This window comes from Ceratotherium simum, chromosome 17 (assembly GCF_057802395.1).
Source record: "Ceratotherium simum simum isolate JZ-2026a chromosome 17, ASM5780239v1, whole genome shotgun sequence".
NCBI lineage: Eukaryota > Metazoa > Chordata > Mammalia > Perissodactyla > Rhinocerotidae > Ceratotherium > Ceratotherium simum.
In genome coordinates, this window is record NC_141916.1 from 23,601,484 (window position 1) to 23,615,204 (window position 13,721).

General features: G+C 37.1%; 1 protein-coding gene across 1 annotated transcript in view; it reads left to right on the forward strand.

Moving 5' to 3' along the window:
* The first annotated feature begins 441 nt into the window (after positions 1-441).
* NELL2 (neural EGFL like 2) overlaps positions 442-13,721 on the forward strand; it is a 352,025-nt gene continuing 338,745 nt past the window's right edge. Inside the window, exon 1 of the mRNA XM_087442529.1 lies at positions 442-530. The gene's annotated coding sequence lies outside the window, so the exon portion shown is untranslated. The remainder of the gene's footprint in view (positions 531-13,721) is intronic.

Genomic DNA, 13,721 nt, shown 5'->3' on the forward strand with positions numbered 1-13,721 from the left:
GGGTGACTCAGTACAGTGTTAAGTACTGTAGAAGATGCAAATAGGAAAATGACATGATTCCTATCCTCAACATTCAGGCGGAGAAGTAAAGTATCTAGATAACTTTTAAAGAAGAAATAACAGTAGAATTACATCATCTTAGCAAAACAAAAGCAAACTAACAATCCCAGAAATAAAAAAGAGAGAAAAATTACAATTTAAATAGTGCTGGCAATACAGCCCATCATTCCTTTCAATGATTGTCTGGAGTGAGTAGGGCAGGAAAGACATGAATCTGTGGTTCCCTCCGTTTGTCTCTGTTCTGGGGGCCTCTCAAGTGTGAGCATATCACTGAGCTGAGTGTGATTCTAATTTTTAAAGATATGCATATATGCATTTTTCATATAAAATGGACCCTAAAAGCAAGCCAACTACTTCATCTGGTGCTCAACCAAAGAAACAGGAATCTGTTCCAATGCTAGAGGAAAAACTGGCTGTGCTGAACCAACTCGTGGTCTCCAGTGGAGCGCCTGTCCAAGGACTTTTCCAGGGTAATTTTGATTCTTCATGATTTTCTTATTTCTGATTTTAGAATCTAAGAGGTGTGACTCTTTTGTAAGATAAGTATTATCAGAGAAATACATACGGCCTGGAGGGGCTAGGGTGCCAGGTTAGGTAGTCTGAGGTTTTTTTGTGCCATACAGTAGAAGGCTGTTAGAGGTTTCTGGATAAAGGATGTCATAACATTGGGTTTTGGAAGATTAATTTGGCAACAGTATTCCAGATGAACTGGAAGGTGGCAATTAAGACAATTAAGAAGCTCTTGTGATTGTAGAGGTGAATGAGAAGGAATGATTGTCAGACATATGGTGGAGGTAGAATAAGTTAACCTTTTTAACTGACTAGGATGGATTTTTCCTATAGCTTTTAAGTTTGGGTGACCCTGACATTGGCGGCTTCTTTAACCAGATTTAGGGAAATCTGAAGAAGAACTGGTCCTGGTTAGGAAGATGAGTGTGATTTTAGATGGAATATGAGGTGACTATGGGACACCCAGGTGAAATTCTAAAAATATTTGGGTTTGGGATGCATTCTGTTTAGGAATGGCAGTTAAAATCACAAGAATAGACCACATGGTTAATGAAGATCAGTCTTGTAGAAAGAAGGGAGAAGTCCAAGTGTAGGTTCTTGAAAATTACCTGCCTTTGGAAACTGGGAGAAGAACACAAGAAGCTACTAACGGAACCAAAGAAGGAACATTTCAGGAAATATATTCAGGGAAAGAGAATTTTAAAAGGAGAGGTGACAGGGGCCGCCCCCGTGGCTTAGCGGTTAAGTGCGCACGCTCCGATGCTGGCGGCCCGGGTTCGGATCCCGGGCGTGCACCGACGCACCGCTTCTCCGGCCATGCTGAGGCCGTGTCCCACATACAGCAGCTAGAAGGATGTGCAGCTATGACATACAACTATCTACTGGGGCTTTGGGGAAAAAAAAGGAGGAGGAGTGGCAATAGATGTTAGCTCAGAGCCGGTCTTCCTCGGCAAAAAGAGGAGGATTGGCACGGATGTTAGCTCAGGGCTGATATTCCTCACAAAAAAAAAAAAAAAGGAGTGGTGACATAAAATGTTGCTAAAAGTTCAAGAATTATGTAAAATAATGAGCTAATTTTGAAGGTAGAAGTAAGAAAAGAAAATAATAGGAGAATAAGAGAAGAGATATTTAAAAAAATAGGACAAGGGTGAGATAATTTCAGGAAGGAGAGATAGCAAATGGTTTTAAATGTTGCTGAAATTTCAAGGAGAGGTGCATACTGAGTTTGGAGAGATGGAAGTTTAAACCCCAAATTAGGATAAGTGGTTTCTATGAAGGGATTTCTTTCTTGATTTATAAACTTGTGTGACTAACAATTGTATAAAAATTAGCTCTTATTTAGTTACACAGTTCATTCCGTATATGCTCAAAATAATAAAAGTATAGGAAACTGGGATTTTCTCAGAAATGACTATCAAAGTAGTAACTAGTGACCTTCTAAGAGTGTGGGCCAAAATAAGATTGCAAGCAAAGGCGTGAATTGGAGTTGAAGAAATGTAGACTTTGTTTTTTGAGAAATTTAGTGATAAGAGCAAGGAGAGAAAAAAGAGTGTGGTTAAAAGGCAGGAAAGACCTGGAAGAGAGCTCAGATCATCCTGATAGTGTCATGCAGCTTTTGGGTTATTTATGGGCAGCCTTTTATGTATTCTTTTGGCCTTTTTTCTATGCACGTACTATTTTGAAATCACTTAATGTGCCACAAATTTCATCCATGTGCAGTACTAAAACAAATTGGAAACTATCATACAGCATTTGTTGCCATGTGAAACTAGAAGTACACAGAAACTACATTTAGTGCATAATCCGAGTGAAGAGTTCATGCAAGGGTTCAAAGAAGATGGTTTCTATGACTCTTTAATAACTTCTAAAGTATCTTTAAGGTTTCTCCTATCTGTGAAATACTGTGATTCTTCATATTCTAGGCCCAGAAGTCTTTGAAATAGCAGGGTGGGAGATGCAGATGCTTCTGTAGCAGAGAGATTTCTCATTTCAGGCACCTGGGAATAGAGTAATACTGTGATACCAGTCCTTCCCTGAGTGCTCAGGCTCTTTAATGGTATATGACTTTCTCAACTGAGCAATATTTTCCATTGGGCCCATTCAGGCACTTATAACACTTATTGATCATACAGAATTAGCTATAGCTTTTAGAGCATATTAGGTTTAACGAGCTAGGAAACATGATCACTACCCTTACAGAAAAAAGTCAGACAAAGTGGGAGGAAAATGTATTGGAAATCTGCCTCAAACAAATCAGCTAATATGAGCAAAGCATCCTATTCTGAGACGAGGAGTTAAATATAGTAGTCGAACCTTCCACATGACAGTATTTTTTAATTTAAAATTCATAACATCCACATCGCACAGAGCCTGGAGATAGAGCAGGTGTTATCTTTTTATTGCCTCTTCCAGAAAATATCTCCTCTTTCCTCCTCTCTCAACATCCCTAGTTCATGGAGGACCAGGATGCAGACTTTTAGTGCTAAAACTGGGAAAATTCTGGGCAAACTAGAATGAGTTGGTAACCCCTATTTGGTGCAAGGCTAGCTGACTATATGCGTCCTTTCATCCTGCAGTAATCTCCCATCTCCTGGTCAATCTTCCTCATTTGGTTAAGATTTTAACACCCAATACATCCTTCCTTCCATTACTTCCCCTGGTTCATGTAGAAAATACATCTAATCCCCGATTTTCTCATATAATCTTTTCCTCACCCTTCTTCCCAACATTAGCTGCCAATTTTTAAACCATGAAAATTGATTTTCATGAGATTTTGTCATTATGAATAGCTATATTGCCCTCAAAATTCCAATTTCTAACATTCCAGTCACCAGCCATCACTCTTTCTTTTCAGCTCACTGCCTCTAGGATAATTTTTTGATCACACTGGGGCTTCCAGTCCATTGATTACCACCATTTTTAGTGTCCACCACTCTGCAGTTCCCACCACTCCTCACTTCCTCCTTGTCCAGACTAGATTCCATTGTCCAATTACTTACAAACACCCTCAGTTTCCTTGCCTCCCTCTCTGCCTTACTCAAATGGTAGAAGACCAACACTGATTAATCCCAACTATTTACAGAAAGGTAGTATAGTTTAGAAGTTAAAGATGTGAGCTCTGGTACACTCTTTGAATCCTGGGTCCAACATTTATTAGTTTTGTGGCCTTGGATAAGTTTCTTAACAGCTCTGTGCCTCAGTTTCCTCATGTGTACCTATCTCATTCGGTTGTTGTGGGCTCAGAGGTATCATTAAATGTAAAATGCTTAGAACAGTTCTTGGCACGTAATAAACACTCAATAAATGTTTCCCAAGCTTGCAGTTGATGGCTGGAGAAAAACACATAACTATTCTGACTGATCTTTTTAAAATTTCATGATCAGGTGTCTCAAGTGGGGGCCTTAATGCAGCCTCTGCAATTCAGTCAACCACACTTCCCATTTCCTTATTGATTTATTCTCTCTCTCAGAGATTACTATTTCACACCTTCTTTCTTCTCAAATTTCCAACTCCTCCTCCCTGCTCCTCACTCTCGGTGATTTTGCTTCTTATCTCACTGAGAAAGCAGAAGCAATCAGAAGACAATGTTATTTTTCCATCAACCAGCCAGCCCACATCCATAGCCTTCTGTTACACGGAAAGTGTCTCTTTCTCCATTTTAAGACAACTCCTTTCTTGTGCACTGGATTCCATCTCTTTTCACTTTCTCAAGAACTTTACTGCCATAATTATCTCTTTTCTGTCTTATCATTGCATGTCTCCTATCCTCTCTGCTATAATGTGCTATGTTATTAATCCACAATCTTAAGTAAAAGGAGAAAAGAAACCTCCCTTGCCTCTATGCCCCCTATGCCTACCAACCAGTTTATGATCCTTTATAGCAAACTTCAGCATCTCTATGGTCTCAGCTGCCATCCTCATGCAATTCTAATCAGGCTTTTATTTCACTATTCCACCGAAACCATGCCTGTGTGGGCTAACAGCAACCCCCATCTTGTCAAATTGCGTGATCCTGTCTCAGTCTTCCTCTTACTCTGCTCATCACCAATGTTTAACAATTGATCACTTCTACTTTCTTGAAACTATTTTTTTCATTTCGTTTTGGGACGCCGTACTATTTTGATTTATCATCGATTTTTCTTCTCGGTCTCCTCGACTAGATTCTCCTTTGGACCTTTAACTGTGTTTTAAATAATGGAGTGCTCCAGAGCTCAGTCCTCGGCTCTCTCGGGCATGCTGAAGTGATTGGAGTGACCAAAACCAGGAGAAATTAATTTTATACGTTTTATACTAAGCAATTAGAACTGTGTTGAGAAGAAGGGAATAAGCATAGATAGTAGGAAAGAGGAAAGTCATTTATGATTATTTTTATGCTGAATTTTACTTAATGTCAGACCGTTTAATGGAAGCAATTTTACTGTAATAAATTCAGTTTTACAAATGTTTTCTGAGCACTGGCAGTGGAAACGGGAGGGGAGACTCAAAGATGAAGTAGAAGAGTTCTTGCCAACACGGTCCTGAAAGTAGTCAGGTTCTTATCCTAATTTAATTAATGGAAATTTAAGAGCTAAATCAATACTAGAACTAGAACCAGAATTCTTGGTGGTTCCAGGTCTTCGATTAAGTTGATTAATTTATTTGCCTCCCAGATTGAAATACAATAAAGAATAGTGTGGCTAAATTACAAGTTTAAAAGGTATTCAAGTGGAAAATTTCTGGAGAGGGTAATAAAATAATAGCAAAAATACAACTTTCCTTGGCATTTTCAGAGCTTAACTACCTCAGAGCTGCTAAAGGACATATTCTTGTCTTTTTCAACAAGATCTCAGATTTTTCAACCAGCCACTACTAGAATTTTTGTGTTGGTACAATTGGATTTTCTTTTTGGAAACTGATTTTTTATGAAGAATGAACTAGAATATAGACAGATAATTCTATTTTATTATTAAAATCCTAAAGCTGACACTCTGAAAAAACTCATGTTTTAAAAATATGTAATAATAAAGGTACTTTACCAACTTGAAGCTTTTCTATATAACACCAACAAGATTTGAGCACAGTTTGTCTACTTAGAATTGGATTTTGGTGAATGTGGTAAAGGTTAGAAGTTTGGATATTCAGTTTATACCAAATCACTCTAAAAAAATAATAACAGTGCTAATAATGAGAACTACTTTCTACTGAGCAATTGCATACAATTAGCTATTTATCTCTGTTATATCTTTTATCCCTTACATTGACTGGATGAGGTGGTGTTATTATCCTTCACAGGAAGAAATGGAGATTCAGAGAGGTTTAATAATTTTCCCAAGGAAATGAGAAACATGCTCACAGTCCTTTTACTTCCAAAGAGAAAAGATAAGGAAACAATTAAGACACTAGGCCTGGACCTTTTGTGTATTTCTCTTGTTTAATCAAAGGTAGGGGTTAAGAAACAGATTGTAGTATGAGGTTCGTGCTTAGCGCTTTGTATTGCGAGAGTACAAATCAGAAGGACATTTTAGATTAGAGAGATTTGCAGTGCGTTCTAATGACTTTTCCCCATTTCAGCGCTGCATTTTATGTGATGCTTGACCCTACAGAGAGTTAAAAGAATTGTTATTTCCCGTCAAGATTTTTCCTCTTATTTAATGACTTCTGAAGCATTTCTTCTTTGCAAACCAGCTTATGAAACTGTTGGCCCTCACTTAAAAATAGAGTTGCTGGGAACTAGGTACTTGATCTGCATACATATAGTACAATCTTACTGATAGCTTTCCCTTTTAGTATCCAAGCCCACAGCAAGTGCAGGACATTTTGAATTTGTTAACAGTGGTTTCTCTAGAGAGCTTGACTTCCATTTGTTGGTTAGAAGTTGGTGAGTTTTGTTTCTTTTTGCAATCAATCACACTGATGTAAATATCTTGGGGCGAGTGCCTAAATGTGGCCAAATAAAACAGGAATAAAAATTAGTCAAATAAGACAGAAATTGGATTTCAAATTGCTCTTTGTTAATGATTTGTAACAAATTCTCTTTCTGTGGCTGCTGCTAACTCTTCTGAAATCAGATGATAATATTTTAGATTAAAAAAGTCCAGGCAGGGGGGTGAGTGGGAGCTAAGAGTTGAGAGAGGACCAGGGTGAGGAGGAGGGCAGAGCAGATATGCTACTCTGGGAGATTAAATCATATTCTTGGATAATATTAATTTTTCTTGCTTTATTCTTTTTAGTTCTCTATCAGGCAAGCAAACCACCTCTTTAGATTGTTATTTGCTTAAAGAAAGACAATTTAGAAAATTTTAGGAAAAAACCATCCCCAGGTCTCCCACCCTCACATGAAAAACACAGATGTAGAATACAGAGACAGTTTCTTTTTTATCCACTACCCTTGTTTGTTTAGGAGATGGAGCTTTAAAAATAGATTCAGGGCTGAAAGCCCTAAAACAAGAGGTTGGTAAATGACAACCATAGAAATAAATGAGCACCACTCTTGGTTAGTGCTGGTCTGCATGTCTTAAGGAATGTCTGCATGACTCTTACTCAGGAGCTTAGCGTGGTGGCCGAATACAAATACTATTGTAAAATATAACTGATTCAGCTCAACAAATGTGTTAAGTGCTGAATATGCACTGTGGCTGGTGTTAAGTACGAAAGGATGAGTAAGACAGTCTTGATTTTCAAAGAGCTCTTAGTCTTAGGTGAAGCAGGCAGCTAAATAATCGTTCATAATTATTCATAAGGAGTTAAGTACCATATTAGGTTATGAGCAAATTGTTATGAGAGTGCAAAGAAAGGAGAGGGTGTTTAATTCTACAAAGGGACATTCTATACTCTACGCTTTTTGTTTGTATGGGATACACGGTAGTCTGGAAAGTACTTTGAAAGTATGTTGGAGTATAGGGTTCACCAGAGTTTCATTATTTGGTCTACTCACTGATTTGGGAAAATGAGTGAAAAATCTTCTACCCTTTTTCTTTCCCCTCAAGGTTCTGTTCAGTGTCTTGCAGATAGCAGGACCTCCCAGAGAGGCCTTCCTGAGCATTTCCTCCACCTGGAAGTGATCTGTGTACTTCCCCAGTCTCTAAGCACCTTGAGGAAGGGACTGTGTGTGTTATTCATCTTTTTAGTCCCTGTACCCAGCAAGTGCTTGGAACATTGCAGCCTCTCGATACCTTTTGGTTAATTGAACGAAGAAGGAGAAATAAAGAGATATGTGCTGCTCTCATCTCACCCACCAGCCTTATTTCCCCTCCCACCTCCTTGACTTATTTCTGCCTCCCTTCTTTCTGATTATGGATATTAAAGGAAATGCTTCCTTAATTAGTTCTTCAGAAACTGCTGCAGTCATGGTTAAGGGTTTCCTTATTTCCTTTCAAGGATGGAAGAGCCAAGACCCCCAGCTTTATTCCTCTCCCACCCCTCACCCACTTTTCAGATTCCTTCTTTGATTCTGGGGCAACCTCTAATAAAGATGTTCACTTTGTATTTTTCTTTATCCATAACATATACCTAAATATATATAGGTATGTGTATATAATGTATACCTACATCTGATTTCTGTATTATATATGTTAGTCCTCTAGACTAATAATGTCCTTTGCTGTTTGACAGACATTCCAGATTAAAATATTTTAAAATAGTGTATCAGTAAAAGAAACTAGGGTTGGTTGGCAAGAGAATCACATTTCTTTTCTAATAGAATCAAAGCATTTCACTAATTAGATATTTTCTTCCACACGATGGCGCTGCAGTTCTTCTGATTATTTGGAGTCTGGCAGCACAGGGTTTTCTTTTTTAATGTATCTCCCTCTCCCCCTATTTCTTTACATATAAAAGTGATATATAAGAAAGAATGTAAGACTCTCACTTACAGTCAAGGCGAGATTTACTATCTGATTTTAGAGAGATCCATAGCAATAGCCACAGAATAGAGAATAACAGGAATTAGTACACAATGAATAATTCCCAGAAATGAAATATAATAGGGTGTTTTTTTTGCACTATTTTTTCTTTAAACAATTGTTTATTGAGCAAAAGAAAAATTGTTAAACATAGTCTAGCTCTAATATGAATTAGGAATTATTTTTTAAAGCTTTACTGATAAGATTTTAATGTTCTTTAGTACTACTTGTAGTTTGAGTGTTTGAAATGAGTAAGTTGTTGAATTGGGTATTTTTTTGTTTATCCTCATGTAGAAAAGCATCTTAGATATAGGATGATTTTTTTTTTACAAATATTTTGGTGTTTAATTGCATCCTTAGGTTTGTTCTAGATATTTTTTACTTTTATTGTTTTGAAATTAAGACTTCCCCAAATTTTCAAATAAATTTGCAGTTGAATCAGTTTATAATAATGATTTTGAACCCCATTTATGTGCAAAACACAATTTCAATTGGATCTACCCAGGAAAACAAAATTTCACGATTACTTTCTTATGATCCACTAAATCTGAAAAGTAAAAAAAAAAAAAAAATTATTGCTACAGCTATGTTCAGAAGGCTTAGATTTAAAATATTTGGGGAGTGAATTATTTTTGAGATTCACTTTGACCATACTGGGTCCATTTAATGAAAACTACATATTGATCCAAAATACTACAGATTTTAATTAATGCCCTAGCATAGTCTCCGTGTTAGAATCCTAAATTTATTAAATAAAAAAAGCCCAGCATGAAGAGAAAATAAATGTGTGCAATTCTTAATTATGTCTAATTACAATGAGTTTGTAATGCATTTAAATTTTTAAAATCACTTAAGTTATCAATGTCTGAGACAACAGTTTGTGTTTACGAATTGCACATTTGGAAGGAGTGAATTAGTGAATGTGCTCATTAGAAAACTCTTGCAAAAGAGAAGACAGGCTGTGGTTCACTTTCATCCATTTACTCCTATTTGGATCTTGCAGTGGTGAGTGGGTGGAGGTGCTGTGGTTAAGTTTCAAATTGCTGAATGTGTGTTAGCAGACAGGTTCATGCTTTTAGTTGGTGCTTGAAGTATTTAAGCCGTTTATACCCTCATTACTACTACTGCTAATTACTTTTCTTGAAGGTCCATTATGTGTCAGACACATCAAGCATTTATTTAATTCACACAATAGTGGTATGGAACAGGTACCATTATTCTGCTTTCACAGATGAAAATACTGAGGCTTAGAGAAATTGGATAATGTGCCAAGAGACAGGCAGAGAGTGAGTGGGGGCTGGGATCTGAATGCAAGTTCCTGTGACCGCAGAGCCTGTTACCCACTTTAACCATTTACCTATTGTGTATGTAACGTTTAACCACTAACGTAAATTGTGTATGTAACTGCTGTGTCATGCAACTCTTGGTGAAGGCTACCAATTTAATGTGAAACGTTGTGTTCATAATGTGTAAGGACTAGCTTAGGCTTTCTACTTGTGCTGTCTATTTAGGGCACAGTAAGGGCTTTTGCAAAGGGGTTTTGTCAAGATATCATGATACAGGCAACAAGCAGAGCATCTCAAGGGAGTTCCAGACTTTTCACAGGATATTTCTAGACTTTTCATAGGAAAGATACGAGGAGGGCTACCAGGATGAAAAGGAAGCTCTTGTTTCCTCCTTCCTCTTACCTCCTAACTTTCCCATATCTCACTTTGTGAATGTACAAAGTACAAGCGAACTTAGGCTCTGCTGGGCAGACCCTGATTGTATTAATTTTAAAGATACTGAAAACCCACCAAATTCATTACTTTCCAACAGACATAGTCAAAAAATGAAATGTTTCTGTTCCAAAATATTGTTATATCTTAAAAGAAATGAATTTTTTTTTGCTGAGGAAGATTCGCCCTGAGCTAACATCTGTGCCAATCTTCCTCTATTTTGTATGTGGGTCACTGCCACAGCATGGCTGATGAGTGGTATAGGTCCGCACCCGCGAACCAAACCCAGGCCACCAAAGTGGAGTGCGCCGAACTTAACCACTAGGCCAAGAAATGAATTTTTAATAATATTTGATAAACTAAAATGGCAACTGAAGGGCTTTTTGTGTCATTTATTAGGGGAGATTTTCCACATATTCTGTTGCTAAGTACCTAAAAGTTATTAAAGGAAGCACAGCTGTGCTTTTAGCTGTGCTAAAAGGGAGAGAGACGGTCATTTGGAAGAGATGGATTTGGGCAAAGTGAAGTCTTCATAGAGAAATAAATTCTTAAGGCTTCTTCTAACCCTAAATTAACCCCAATGCTAAGGATTCTTTTCTTCTCTGAATGATGCCAGAAAGATCAGCTGGGCTGTGCATAGCACTGCACTAAGCACGAGGAGAGATGCGAAGCAGACCAGCATACACCTGCTGTTAGAAGGTTTTGTGAATTGAACCATTCTTTCCTTCATCCATCTGTCCAGCTGCCATTTGATGGTTACTTAGTGTTTGTAACATACTCAGTTCAATATTTATTGACCCCTCTGTTACAGGCACTGTGTGAGGTACTGGGAGCCTTAACTTACACACAAAATTAAATAATCAATTCAATGTGTTTGCCTTGACATGCGATTATATCTTTTATGGTACTGCTGATTCAACCATTTTGGGCTGTAGTCCTTGATTTTTGTTGTCAGCTTGTTTGAGCAGGCTATAGTCTGTCAATTGATAAAGAGCCAATGGGATTTATGTGTTTGGTGACTGAATTGATCTAATTGTTTGGTGTTTAAAGGATTTGGTGTTTATTTTAGACATAGTCATTCACACATTTAGGAAACAAAGTGCTGTCTCACATCTACACCAGAGTCTAGTAGAAGTGGTAGCAGTAATCATGGTAATAATGTTTATAATATAATCATGATAGTAATTTTACTTCAATAGTGGGAAATAAACTTCGTATGTTAGTGCTATAAATATTCCACCGAGGGTCTGACTTAGCAACTTCTTTTTTAGAAACACAGTGTTATCTAACACATGTTAAAAAACATGTTATCTTGGGCAAGACACTATTATGTCTGTCCCTTAGTTCCCTCCTATGTAAGACAAAGAAGCTGCACTAGATCGTCTCTAAGTTCAAGGTCAATATTCAAGTTTTATAATTTTGGATTTGATTTTCTTTCTGATCTTAGGAATTTGGAAAATTCTACTTTAAAGTTTTACTGTAAGGTAATGCCTAGTAAGTTATCTTACACAGAGTAGACAATAAATGTAGTTGAGTGAATGAAAGGTATGGTGTAGGGGACAGTACCTCTCTTTTCCCTGACCCCTTTCCCCTCAGTCCTGATTTCTGGCTTTACCTTCCACACAGTTTCTTCCAGGAAATGCTCTTGGAAGGACTTCCAATACCAATTTTAAATTCATTTAATGCCTATTAATTGAGCATCAGCTATGTGCTTGGCACTGATCTATGTACCTGGGGACCAAGCAGTAAATTAGGATTAAAGTCCCTTTCCTCGTGTAGTTTACAGTCTAGTGGGGAAAGATGGATTATAAACTTGTAAAGTAGCAATGATTTTAGATAGTAAGAAATGCCCTGCTGGGGAATGGGAGAGACCTGAGGTGGGCAAATGTGTGTATAGACAAGATGGTCAGGAGAGGCTACTCTGCTATGTGAAGGTCAAGGGTAAGAATATGCCAGGCATTGGGAAAAGCTAAAGCAAAGGTCTTGAATTTGGATGTGGGTTGTCATTTTCAGGGGACAGATGGTGGACATGTAGTGGGTGAGGAAGTGGCCTGAGATGAGGCTGGAGTTGGGCAGTGTTGAAATGGTACCTTACTAAGGGGTTGGGATTTTATTCAATTTTGTAGTGAGAGCATGAGAAAGAATTAGATACATACCTGATTCTCCTGTTTTATAAATGTGTATCCTGAGATTGTGGCTATTGAGTCATACTTAGCCAAAAATTTCCTTTCCCTCCCTTGTGTTCATAGTGATGCCCTATTACTGTCTTTGAAACTCGTTTCTAAAATTACTTCATCAAAGGAATGAATGCTTTTCCCTGCTTGTGAATTAAGGATTGCAATGTTTCCAAGGGTCACTTTGAGAAATGAGAAGAAAATAGGGTAAACTCCAACAGGAGATGAAAAATATATTTGTAACCTATTTTTAGAAAATTCAGCTTTTACAAACCTTTTTTATTCAGTGAGATTTCCGGAACAGTAGGAGTCAAATTCCTATTTTTGTGATAGGGAGTTACAGATTTTTAATTTTCCCTTAATACTCCCCTTCATATTATGAATTAAGGTAGAGTACAGTTACAGTCATCATAGAAATACAGATTTTACTTTATACTGGAGTAAAGAGACATTCCAAATGTGACCTCATGCTGCTACAGAGAGAAGGAAAGCTCGAACTGAAGTGCACTGATATTCTTTCATGAGAGTTTTATTATATCATATGGAATGCCAGTAACCTTTGAAAGATAGTTGGGAAGTTGATTCACGTCTACTATTAAAAATAGAGAAGCTTACTTGTAGTGGGGTAAAATTTGTGTATAATGATAGTGGTTAGCTTGGCACAATTTTCCCCTCCAAAATATGAAAAGATGAATTAAATGGTAGGGTACTGGTTTGAACCAAAGAAAAGTAAAACTAAGTTATATACTTTACCATATTAGTGTGTGTTTTGGGAGAAGTCAGTTAATGTCTTTGAGCTTCTGTTTCTTCACCTATGAAAATAACATGGAACCAAATGACGTCTAAAGAAGTTTATAGTTCTAAAATTCCTATGATTCTATGTGATCAACACTGATAGGTTAATTATATAAATAGTAAGGAGATAGAGGAGAGAGTGTTTATGCTATAACTTTTTGATCAATTTTGAATCAAGGATGGTGGAAGGGAACAGAATAGATAAATTTTAATAAACAATAAATTATGTGAGACTCTTCAAAGATGGGTTGGTTAGAAATAAGCTTTTGTTTTGTAAATAATAAGAAGGAATTGTAAAATTTGCCATTTTTCTTTGAATTAAGTGGAAATTGGATTCCATAAACATTCCTTAATATTGTCCATTTCAAAAGCAGTTTCTGGAAAGAAAACTCTGCCAGTGTTATCACTTCCTGTGTGTGTTTTCATGCTGTTATGACCTGAAGTTAGTTTTGTGAATTAGTCGTGGTATTAAGTCATTGCTCTGTTTCTTACCTCTCTTCTAGTCATGAAGTTCTCAATAATCCAAAGGCATATCAGAAAATTAAAGAGTATTTCAAAGTTGGGAAGGGAATGAGAATACAATC